The following is a 13,431-nucleotide window of genomic DNA, read 5'->3' on the forward strand; positions in this document are numbered from 1 at the left end:
TGATGGCCAAGTATGGTAACCCATACTTGGAATTTGACCTCTGCATTTAACCCATCCAAGTAAGTGCACACACATTAGGAGCAGAGTAGTGAGTAGTGAACACACACACACACTGCAAACGTGGATACACACACCCGGAGCAGCGGGCAGCCTTGAGTGGCGCCCGGGGAGCGATTGGGGGTTAGGTGCCTTGCTCAAGGACACCTCAGTCATATTCCTGCCGGTACTGGAATCGAACCAGCAACCTTTGGGTCACCAGTCCAACTCTGTTACCATTAGGCCATGACTGCCCTAGGCCAAGGATCTCCGTATACCCACTTAAAAAAGCGCGAGTATTCGTAACATTGTTTTGTGACAGAACTTTCATTCATAAATTCACCCCGCCGTCTGTGTTTGCGCAGCGGATCGAATCGCGGAATCCAGTCACAAATGTAACTTAGCCTACTGTAAAGCGGAACGTCACGCAAGTTGGCCATTTTTGAGAGAATAAATCAAAAGTAGGAATGTACAACGAATCAAATCTCGATATGTAGCTACTAGTGTGTAAACCAGTGTACTAGTGTGTAAAGCTCAAAAAGACTGCTATAGAAATAAACTCTGCATGTTCTGCGTGTTTCTGCGCTCAATGTGTGCTCTACTAGCTACACACTGAAGCGCGCGTGACACTCATGGTGTTTTCAGCGTCTATGAGGAGGACATGCACACATTTGAACTTCATCGCAGACCTTTTATGAGAGTCACTTCACAAGAATTTTACCATTTCATTTGATAAAACTATCTTCATTCATTCGTATCATATACACTCACAAACTTTAAAGTCTTCATGACAACTTGTCAAAATAAAAGTTTTGTATAACGACGAAAATATAACAGAAATATATTACTATTGCACAGTAAAGTACTCCAAGTAGCCCTAATAATAATAATAATAGTTTATTAAAACACACAGAAGCTCAAATGTCTTTAATTTACAACCCACCATAATAAAAGTTTGTAGAGAGAAAGAAAGTAACTCGAAGGAATTATTAAAGAAATTGCATAGTAAGATGTAGCCTACTTTTTAAAATAATAAAAATCAAATCTATTAAAACAATTTTAAAGGAATATAACACAAGTTTTCACACGGGGGGTGGGGAGTAATATGACAGTATACTCACTACAAAAAATTAGACTACACCACTGAACAGACACGATAGCGGCATCTCTACATCTCAGTTCTCCAGCTGCAGTCAACCTTGAGGGAAACCAGTTCAACCCAAGCGCTCTTTGGTGACGTGATGATTACGCAACTGCAGATCATCTGTCCATCATCGTATAAAGCCCGCCCTGGCAATTTGATTGGCCCGACGATTTCAGAACCGATCATAATTACTCCTCAATGGATCGAGTCCAGACCGAACTTCCCGACCAAAAAATTTTGAGGGCCGGGTTCGGGCTGGCATCCAGGCTAAGACTGCCTAGCAGCGTGTATAAAATCGCGCTGCACAAAGGCAGTATGGGGAAACCCAGGCTAGTGAAACCCCGGTGTCCTGGCCAAATTTGCCCATTAGCCTCTGTCCATCATGGCCTCCTAATCATCCCCATATACTGATTGGCTTCATCACTGTCTTCTCTCCACCAGTAAGCTGGTGTGTGGTGGGCGTTCTGGCGCAATATGGCTGCCGTCGCATCATCAGTTGATGCTGCACATTGGTGGCGGTTGAGGAGATTCCCCCTTCCATGTAAAGCACTTTGAGTAGCCAGAAAAAAGCGCTATATAAATGTAACAAATTATTATTACATTATTATGTTCTATAAACTTTTCTCTTTCATTTTGCATCATACCTAACTTTATTTGAAATGTGTGCAGCCATCAAAATCTAAATCTGTTTATGTTTACAAAATGCATAAGTTGGTCAGTGAAAACATTGGACTTATTTTCTTCAACGCTTTGTACTTTGTACTTTATCGACTCTTTGTCAATTAAACGTGAAGTAGAAATGTCCCAACTTTTCTGAAAATTGGGTTGGACCATGAAATGTAGTTCATCCTCAATTCACACAATATTCTTTTACTTTATATCCATTTAACACAGTCAGGTGCAAAAATGGTATACAAAAATGCACAGAAGCTGTCACTGGGGTGAAATCTTTTCAAAAGAACGATATGTACCATTCGGTAGTAATATGTACACTTTGGGCACTTATATGTACATTTACGATACTAATATGCTCCCTTAAAGGTGCCATATGTAAAAATTGAGGTAAAAATATCCAACAAATGAGCTACACGTATCAAAAGAATGAGAAGAAATAAATGCAATGATGTCATTAAAAAAATGACAAGTTATAGTGCTGCCGAGATATAAACCTGAATTAGCATGCTAAATTACTAGCCCCGGCCCGGCCGGTGTCATAATACCAGTTTCGGCCATGGGAGGCGGTATGCGGGCAACATACATAACCACCAGCCAAACTCCAATACACGAATAACTCGCACGGCTTGTGGGCGTACTTGAACCTGATGTCAATCGCGTCTATATGAGACCGGCCATTATAATTTAGTGTTGAGATGTTGTTCATTGAGTCTCTAATCTCTAAAAATCTCCAAATGAACTGCGGTCTTACGATCGTGTCAATTGATTTGATTAATATGCGCGAGGGAGAGAGAGAGCAGGAGGACTGCGCTCGTGTTGTTTGAAGACGTGAGAGTGCGCGCGCGGCCGGGGGGCTCTCTCTCTCTCTCTCTCTGCTCGTTATGCGCCCTGTCAAGCGCAGCAGTCATTATATTCTACATCACTCACCGATCAAAATAGGCTTTGGCGGGACAAAGCGGACGATTTGACGGTTTAAGAAGATTAACAACCCGAAACTAAAACACAGACAAGAGTAGGCCAACTTTCTGGAGGTTTACTGCCCCCATCTGGTATGGAATATGTGGATTTTGAATTGATTTTTTTTACACAAGGCACCTTTAAAGGAATAGTTAACTTTAAAATCAAACAGTTGATGTACCCCATTGACTTCCATAGTATGAAAAAAACAACTTTTTTTCTACTATGGAAGTCAATGGGGTCTACCAACTGTCTGGTAACTGATATTCTTCAAAATATCTTCCTTTGTGTTCAGCAGAAGAAAGAAACTCATACAGGTTTGAAACAACTTGAGGGCGAGTAAATGAAGACAGAATTTTCATTTTAAGTGAACTATTCCTTAGTTTAAGGGGTAAATAAGGTACCTTTTGAAAGCGTGCCACCCAAGTGACAGCTTTTGTACCTTTTTTTCTGAGAGTATCTTACAAAAAGCAAGTTCAAAGACAAAAATAAGGAATAATTTGGCCATTAAGAACAGTTAAAGTCTTAATATCTGCATGATTAACTAGTATATAGTATATGCAAATGTGGGGTTGTGACAATAGGAGGGTCAAACTGTGTGGTGGGAGGATTCACACAACACATAACACTTCTGCAGTGTGTTAAGCAGGAAGTTTTTATTAGATCAGACTCAAAACTAGAACATGTTTCACATGTTTGTTTTCGGTCCATGCTGGTGGAATCTGATCGGTAAGTTATACACACATTTTCATGGCTTATTTTTTTTTCCATTTCAGAGTAAAACTTTTCATATAAGATTATTTTCATCTGCTGTTATGTATCGATGAATCATGAATATTGTGAAATATAATAACTTTAAATTCAGTCTCAGGCAATCCGTAAGCGCTGCTGCAATGCTTTCTCTGTCTGCTGCCGGTCTTTCTGTTACATTTGGCAGTTTACAGTAGCAGTTTATGAATACAGTTGACATTTTACACATTTTATTTTTCTTTATCTGAGTCAAAGGAATATGCATTTAATTTAGTTATTATTGGTGCAATAGTTAAGTGATCCAATAATTGCTAAGTGTTTTTGCATGTAAATGATCAAAACTTCAGCTGATTTCAGGCTTTGTAAACCATCAGAATCTTAAATTTGTGTAAAAACTGTTTGTCCATCAGGTGTGTTTGGTGATTCAGTGTCAGTGATGGAGGGAGATTCTGTTACTCTAAACACTGATCTTACTGAAATACATGAAGATAAAGACATATTGTGGAATTTTGGTGCTGAAAAATCTGAAATTGCTATTTTTGTTGGTGTTAATTATTTTAATTAACCCTGAACAACAACAAAAGCGGTATAAATTCATTAGTCAAATTAGTCATATTTAGGAATGTCAAGGTGTTAACATTTGCAGGTGTAACTGTAAGTGACTTCATAGCTTCATACAATTATTGTGATCTAGATAGCAGATGTTTAAAACTCCATTAATATCATGTTCATATATCAAGTCAATCTGTGTAAATATGTTTGTTCTCCAGATGTGTTTGGTGATTCAGTGTCAGTGATGGAGGGAGATTCTGTTACTCTAAACACTGATGTTACTGAAATACGTAAAGACGATGATATACTGTGGAAATATGGAGCTGAAAAATCTCTCATAGCTACAATGAATAAAAAGAAGCAAATCTTCCCCACAAATGATGTTCCTGATGGGAGATTCAGAGACAGACTGAAGCTGGACGATCAAACTGGATCTCTGACCATCACACACACCACAACTGAACATGCTGGAGTTTATACACTAGAGATAAATGGAGCGAAAAAATCATCAAAAACATTCAGTGTTTGTGTCTATGGTGAGAAGAAATTTTTCTAAACATGCACATATTCTATTTACATATTCATAAGTTAAATCATTTTATAGTTCGAGATGACAGACACATTCAGAGACTGTGAACACACTAAACACTCACTCAACACAAAGTATATTTGTGTTTGCCAAATATATATTTGCTATACATTTACTACAATGCACAACACCTAAACTAGACTGAATGTTCATGTTTCTCTTTATTCTCTCATGTTTCTCAGCTCGTCTGCCTGTTCCTGTCATCATCAGTAACTCTTCACACTGTTCTTCATCATCATCATCAAATTGTTCATTGGTGTGTTCATCAGTGTTGAATGTGAGTGATGCGACTCTCTCCTGGTACGCAGGAATGAGTGTATTGTCCAGCATCAGTGTGTGTGATCTCAGCATCAGTCTCTCTCTACCTCTGGAGGTGGAATATCAGGATAAAAACACCTACAGCTGTGTGCTGAACAATCCCATCAGCAACCAGACCACACATCTGGACATCAACACACTCTGCCACACATGTGCAGGTACAGCAGCACTGATGATATATGTGTGTGTTTACTGACCCGATCTCTGTCTTCTGTTGTAGATCAGACTGATGCATTTACTTCTTTCTTCATCATTATAGAGCTGGACACAATCTCTCCTCCTCCTCCTCCAGTGTCAGTGTCTCTGATAGTGTTGATCTCTGCTGGATCTCTGATGATTGTTGCAGGATTTGGGATCTTCTGCGTCTGCAGGAAATGTAGAACAATTGACAAAGAAGGCAAGTATTACTGCTGTAAATAAGTAATATAAAATAATATTTTTAAAAAAATATAGTCTAAACCAGTCAACTGATTTGATCATTTAATCAAAATTATTTTCATAATTTTATCAAAACTTTATAGAAAACCAAACTAATATGTGTAGTTATTCTCTGTAGATTACACTCATATCATAATGCATGTCCATTTCTATATAATGACACCAAACGTCGCTCGTATCACTCACACAAAAACAGATTCTGCATTTCTCAAACTGCATTAACACCGCATTCAAAAACTTAAAAAAGCTTTCTCAAGTTTATGAACTATCTTTAATTTGATGCTCAAATTAAAATCTAAGTGAATGATGACTTTTGTTGTGCTTGTTGAGCCTAAAAGATGATTAAACACAAAGAATATAAAATAGAGTCCTTTACATCCAATTTGGTTTGATTTATGTGTAAAGAATGTCTCAATTTTATGACGAACACATTTTAAGGAACTTTTTGTGTGTGGAAAAATGTATAGGCCTAATGGTAAATTAAATTTGTTAATGCCATTTTTAAAAACTGCAGTGTTTACACAATTTTTTTAAGTTTTAAAGCCCATATAATATAAATATTGTGAAGAACCATTTTTTTTTAAGACTGAATTTTGCGGTTTTAATGCATCTATACTTGTTCAAACAGCTGAGACGTGTGAAGAAGAGTCCATCACTTACGCTGAGACGACATTCGACAACAGAAGCGCACAGAAATCGGTGAGACCATTTATTGTTAATTTGTTGAGTATTTGTACAATTTCAGCAGAGAATCAGATGTAGATCAATACGTGCGTTTGATTTTGTCTTTATAATATAGAAGCCCATTTCCACCACATAATGTAATAAAAAAAAATATGGTCTGGTAATTATGATATGAAAAAGATCTAATTTATGACTTAAAAAGGTAAAAAATATCACATACAAAGTTCAAATTGTGACTTTGTCGAAATTACAGTAGGCTATTACATACTAATTTTGAATTGGTGTATCATAATTTAGAATTTTTAATATCATGATATCGACTTGCTATGTCACGATTTTGACTTATGTCGTAACTATAATTTACCTGAGCATTTTTTTCTCATGTGGTGGAAATGGGCTTCCATATTATAATGATCTATCACATAAATCTCAAACACAACAGCACCATCAGATGTCTTGTTACTTAGAAAAAAAATATATATCACATTTATTATTATTATATCTTGTGTTATGCATTTTTTCACAGAAAGTTGAAGAGGAGGATTGTGTGGATTATGCACCAATCGCAATAAGAATATGATCAAACTTCAGTCTTTTTTCTGAGTACAAGACCCAGATTGTGATCGTTTCACTAGTAACCTCCTGCAACGGCCTCGGTCAACGGAAAAATGGTCGGCGCCCATAAATAAATAATGGGTGTGTTTTGGGCGTTAGGTGCAAAATAAACCAATCAGAGTCTCATCTCCCATTCCCTTTAAAAGCCAGTTGCACTCGCGATTTGCAAGTGGAAAGACTGAACACTTCTCCAGAGAAGAAACAGATCTGCTTGTGCGCGAGGTTAAAACGCAAGCAGACCATCTAAGGGGGGAAAAGGGTACGCACATTACTAAAGCACACTTTACAAAAAACAAATCTATTTTATTCTATTTTACTTGCCTCAAAATAGCAACGCGCCAACACACCAGCAGCCCATGGGCGCACAAATGGGCGCAAATGCATTTGCTATTTAAACAACGTAGCACAGGACGTGAAAATGTTAACTGTGTCGGGCTGAAACTAGCAAAAAAACATTTGCGCCGGGTGTATGCTAGGGCCCTTAGGCAACGGTTGCCTAGAGAGCAACAAAGTGTCGGCCCACATCTGGTACATGTCAATTCCACGAGGCCCAGATGTGGCCCGGATCTGGGCCGACACTATGTTGCTGTCTGGGTGAGTTTTGGGATTTGGGATGTTCCATCAGAAAATCACAGCAGACGTGCAGCAGGATCATCCTGACGGGGTTTAAATAATGACTAACAATGGATTCATCAAAAGATCTCATAAAAACGTCAAAGTTGGAGGGTCATTTTGTGTTACTGCTCCTATGGAACTCTCTACCCCTCACTCTCCATAACATTTCGTCTACTTTCAAGACCCAGCTAAAAACATATAGGTTTGATATGTATTTTCAATAATGTGGCTGCATGTGGCCTTATGTGTGTGCATCATATGCATAATTTAAAGCAACCTTGAGCAACGTAAAGGTGCTTAAACTTAATCTTGAAGCGCAAGGACTTTTAACAAATTGTGTTATAAGTATCCATTAGAGTGTTCATGTTTTACTCTTACAGTGCAAAATGTAGATGAAACTAAAGGAACGGACACCTTGCTGTGGTCTCAATTATTTCTGTCAGTACAGAAATGTGGTTTGATCTGCTGGTTAGGAGAACAGCTTGTGCACGAGAACATTTCAGCTGCTGGACGTGTGTGTTTGATGACTGTTTGTGATCGTCACTTTCTGAGGTGTGAAAAGTGTCTGTGAATAGCATGTGGTTGAAGGTGTTTTTTTTTCGTTCCTGCTCAACAGAGAAACCACTTTACAACACATGTGATACTGAACCCATCAATGCTGATGTTTGACAAAAAGGTCTTACTCTTAAATCAAACTATAATATATATATATATATATATATAATATAATATAATATATATACCTTGTGTGCATATGCATCGTGATCTTTTATACTCATGCCGTGATCGTGCAGTTAAGCAGTGCTAGTTTCAGTCGTTTTTTCCAGCTGCAACACTTCCTTCTAAAAAGAACTATTCTTGAAACCTTTTTTTTTTTTCGTATAAAGGTCATCCTGTTTTTTTTTTTGCCAATGTTTTGGTCAGTATTTTAAGAATAAATGCAAGGTATGATTTACAATTAATGTTTGACGTTTGTTAATAATTTACTAATTTTCATCACTTTTTAGGAGAAACTAACTAACACTGCTAACAGACTTTTTTTAGAAGCATTAACACTGTACAAAAACAATGTACAGGTAAAACAAATAAGGTTAAAACTTAGATAAAATAGTTTTGTTTGATGCAATATGACACTGGTGGGTGTGGCCACACGTCAGAGCAGAATTCGCTCAAGGTGAAAGATAGAAAAACCCTTTGAGATTCGGATGTTCATTTCTAACTTAAACACTAAATGTAAACTGTACACACTATGCAATGAATAAAATGTTTAAAAATGTGTTTTTTTTTGTAAGGTGTTTAAATATTGCTGGCCCACTTTGGCTGAATGCGTTTGTGTTTGAGTGGGATTCAGGTAAAGTGGGCGACCTTTAACCTCAAATTCATTAAATAAATGGACATTTACTGGTCATTCAGATTTTTTTTTATTAGCCTATTTGTTGTTGTACGTGTGTTGTACTTCCATTTTAATGTTGTAGAGATATTTTTCCTCACTATTCTGAGGTTCAAATCTCATAAATTTGAATTTTACACATGAATTGAGTGATCAAAGTTTACTCATGTTTTTGGGTTTGTTAAATATGTTGTTGAATAAGTTTGTTTAATACACAAATTATGTGTTTTGAATTGCAGATAAATCACTAGTGAAACATCTGCTATAATACTATAAATACATAGTTTTAAATGTAGAAATAGGTATTTTCATACATATAAAGGTGTAGTTTATCTAACAGCCTCTGTATAGAGCGCCATCTAGTGTTCAAAATAAGACTTCACATCAGGAACAATAATACTAGGGTTCTTTCGGTGTTTGTTTATCAGTCCAACAAGCCGACCTCGAGTCTCTGTGATCTTCTGTCTCTAGACATGGCTAAGGTCCCTCCTTCAATGCAAGTCTGTGGGATTTTTTCCCCCTCCTGTTTATTGTCAGTAAATGAAAATGGTGAGAAGTACACACAATGGATGATAAATAATATATAGTATAGCACAAGGCATATGCATACAGCATGATCTAGAATCATAACCAGGAATCAGCTCCACCATCTAATATAAGAATATTAAATAAAAAGCTTTTAAAGTGACAGTTATAATACAAGCTGCTTCTCCCAGACTGGCAACTGGGAGAAAGTGGACATTGACTGAGGCCGTACAGCAAGCAAAATCTGCTCTCAGGCATGGAGACATTGTAGGACAGGTCCAGCAGGGAAGAGGGGGTTTTGGACTCGGGACAAGCGACCCATATGGTACAAGGCAACATCTGCCCAGAGAAGAAAGCTGGTAGTAGCCGAGGTCCCGCAGCAAGAGGAGGCAGAGATGCACAAAGGCAGTCTCGCAGTCCAAACAGGGACAGTGGAATAACTGGGAAAACCTGGAGAAACGTAAGTTTACCTGGAAGGATCTTTGGGAGATGGAAGGGACAGGCTGAGCTTCATCATCAGAGCCACTTACAATGTTCTTCCCACACACAAGAACATAAACCAGTGGACTGGAGAAGATCCATTATGTCCTCTCTGTCAAACCCCAGCAACGCTAGGGCAGATTCTCGTCAGCTGCAAAACCAGTCTTTCTCAAGGCCGTTACACCTGGTGGCACAATCAGGTCCTGGGACAACTAGAGACTATCCTGGAAGGAGACCAGAAAGTGGCTGTGGCTAAATCGGAAGCATCCCAAATCCGCTACAAAATGACCAAGAGGGGTAAAAGTTGCTTTTTAGCACTTTGGAGGTGTCGTGGGCTTATCACCAAGGAAGGAGGGAGCCCACCTGATGACCCAAATGAAGTGATTACCCCTACCCCCCACTCAAGATGTTAAGAAAGTGCTGATTAAGGGATTGTACTACAGTATCAAGTCCTATACGCTCAACACACAGTTGAATGGCTAGTTGGTTTGAGTAAAGGTCAAAAGTTGAGGTCCTTTGATATGTTTGATACTTTTCTGCATTAATCATTAGTTGTATGATATTGATATGATATTGAACTGATAAATGGCTCCATCTGGTGTGTTTTTGAAGAACAGCATCATCACTGTGAGCTCAACAGGAAACACTATTATACTGATGATATGTGTGACCCATCAGGATGTGCGAATCTTGAGCTGAAATTTCAAAGACACATTCTGGGAACACCGTAGATTTATATTACATCTTGTGAAGGGGGGGAGTCACTTTTAAAGAAAATGCAGTGAAAGACTAAATTACACTTACTAATGACAGAAACACTGAAGGTCTTTATGATTCTGCTGTTGATCTGTAGTTTATAGAGTCCAGAGTCTGTGTTTCTGGTGTTTGTGATGGTCAGAGATTCAGTCTGATGATCCAGCTTCAGTCTGTAAATGTAACACATGCAAACAAACAGCAGAAGAACATCATTTATTCACACTTTCACTCATCAGACAAATATGTCTCATGATCTTGAACACATTCAACACACATCCTGATTTCTAAGCATCCCAGTACAATATAGAATTTTAATGTTTTATTCTTTAAAATTGAATTGAATTTGAATTCAAATTGATATCAATTTATTATTATTTTTAAAAACAAAAGAATAAATAACTTTTACAGACTTAACTTGTGAATGGCAGTGTTAAATATCATCATGTTTCAATTGTTTACCTCTGTGTGAAACAGTTCCTCATCATGTTTCTGTAGGTTAAAGTTTAAAGCTGTTCATATAGAAGCAGGACAGGAAGAAACTCTTTACCCACAAACTAACACACACACACACACACACACACAGAATGCCTAGTCTAGCATATAAAATGTCCGTCCACCCAAATTATCAAACCACAAAAATAGAAGAAAGAAAGAAATAACCCGCAGCATGTTTCAGTTTGACTCAGTTTGATTTTTTTTTCATTCACTAAAATTAAGAACTGAATAAATATACACAACCATTTTAAAATCAGTTATGCTCTTAGACATTTAACATAGTTACAATTACTTTTCAAAAAGTATGTTAAATCATAAAAATAAAGAATTTTTCATCCATTAAGAACAGTTTAAGTATCAATAAGGCCTTGAAGTAATATTAAATTATATGCAAATGCAGCGAGTGAAACTAGGAGGGTCAAACTGTGTCGTGGGAGGATACACACATATAGACTGAGTGTTTCCAGCAGAGAGTTTCATCACACACTGAACTAGTGGAGAAAATGTTTTACACGTTTTTCACATGCGTTTTATTCTGTTTGTGCTGGTGCCGTCTGATTGGTAAGTTATATAAAAAGATTTATGGTTTAATTTTTTCCCAGTAATACAGTGGCTGCTACACGCTCAGAAAAAAAGGTACAAAAGATGTCACTGGGGTGACACACTTCCAAAAGTAATATAATAATTTAAGTACTAATATATACCTTTAAGATACTAATATGCATCCTTTAGGGATTAATAACTGCACCTTTTGAAAGGGTCTCGCTCCAGTCACAGTTTTTGTACCTTTTTTTCCTGATAGTATCTGTTCAAATGAGATTATTTTCATCTACTGTTATGTGTGAAATTAATCATGAATATTGTAAAAATCAGAATTGTGAACAGAATTTTAAACTGAAATTTTCAGGTCTGGGAAGGTCATAAAAATAATGTTTAGTTTATATTAAATCAAGGTTTATCTTAATACTGTTGCACCAAACATTAAACTTTCTTTAAAATTACAGACTTATATTTAAACCATCATTTCGATTTTACTTGGTATAAGAGAGAAGTTTCTGGTAGTGAGTCAAAAAGGGAATTGAATATTAACACAAAAAAAAGCCGTGCAAACTATAGAGTAGACTATAAAAAAAATTAAAAATATGGACGCAGTTTCCATGACTGTCACTGCGCGTCACTCCAGGATAACCAAAAATGGGCAGTGTCCGGATAAGGTGAGGTGACATGACGGCTAAAAGACAGCAGAGAAACAGCTAGTAGTGACAGCAGCGGCAATCCACCCGTCACTCAAGTGGACACGCCCTTAATTATGCAGAACTTAAAGGCTTAATATAATTTAAACGGATGAGTTATAAAATAAATCCACCCCCCTCAAAGTTGTCATGAAGGGCAAAATTAGCTATATAGACAAAAAACAATTTTTGTACCAAGCTGTATATGTTTTTTCTGCCATAAATTTGGGAATTTTAACATGGGTGGGAGGGGGATTGACTCTTTTGGAGCATGTCTCTAGCGGCCAGACGATGAATTGCAGTTTAAGTCACTTCTGTGTTGGTTACTTTAATTTCCTATTATCACTGTAAAGCCGCTTTGGAACAATCTACATTGTTAAAAGCGCTATATAAATGAAGATGACTTGACTTCAAGAGAGAGACAGGAATGTTGCCACTTGGTGCAAACCATAGACTGTAAAAAAAGATGGACGACGCCCCTTCGCTCTCTTCCATTGGTCAGAAGTGAAGCCGCCAGAGTCCCGATATGGCGCTGACATCTTGGAACTTGAGTCTGCGCAGTAGCGATCTCGGGACCAGACATGCGCAGTCGTGAGCAGGAAGTAAAGCAGTGAAATCAAAGCCCCGCCCTCACTCTTGCAGACTCAATCGCAAGCACACGCCCTGCACTTTTTAAAAATTAATTATAGACATTTAGATATTAGATCCGAAGATCCCGAAAAAAAAATCTGTTGGTGCTTCAGTGACTTCGCTCAGAGAACCTGTCAATCACAGCTGTCAATCATGACGTCACACCACCGCATCAAATAACTAACTAAAAACAAACTTTTTTTTTTTTTTTAAAAACACTTGAAATCACATCAGCGTAATAAATACTACAGTAAATGACAGAAACCATCTTTGGAAAAACAATATTTGAAGTGTAATTTGATTGTTTAGTTGGTCTTTAGTCTTTAGTTGGTTGAATAACATGGGGAGGCGGGGTTTATGACCTATACTAGGACCGGCCACCGGGGGGCGATCGAGATGTTTTGGCTTGGCTATGGTGCAAACCATAGACTGTAAAAAAAGATGGACGACGCCCCTTCGCTCTTTTCTATTGGAGAGAACTGAAGCCGCCAGTGTCCCGATATGGCGCTGACATATTGGAACTTGAGTCTGCGCAGTAGCGTTTTCGGGA

The sequence above is a fragment of the Rhinichthys klamathensis genome, unplaced genomic scaffold (genome assembly GCF_029890125.1).
Source record: "Rhinichthys klamathensis goyatoka isolate OS25496 unplaced genomic scaffold, OSU_Roscu_1.1 h1tg000103l_1, whole genome shotgun sequence".
NCBI classification, from domain to species: Eukaryota; Metazoa; Chordata; class Actinopteri; order Cypriniformes; family Leuciscidae; genus Rhinichthys; species Rhinichthys klamathensis.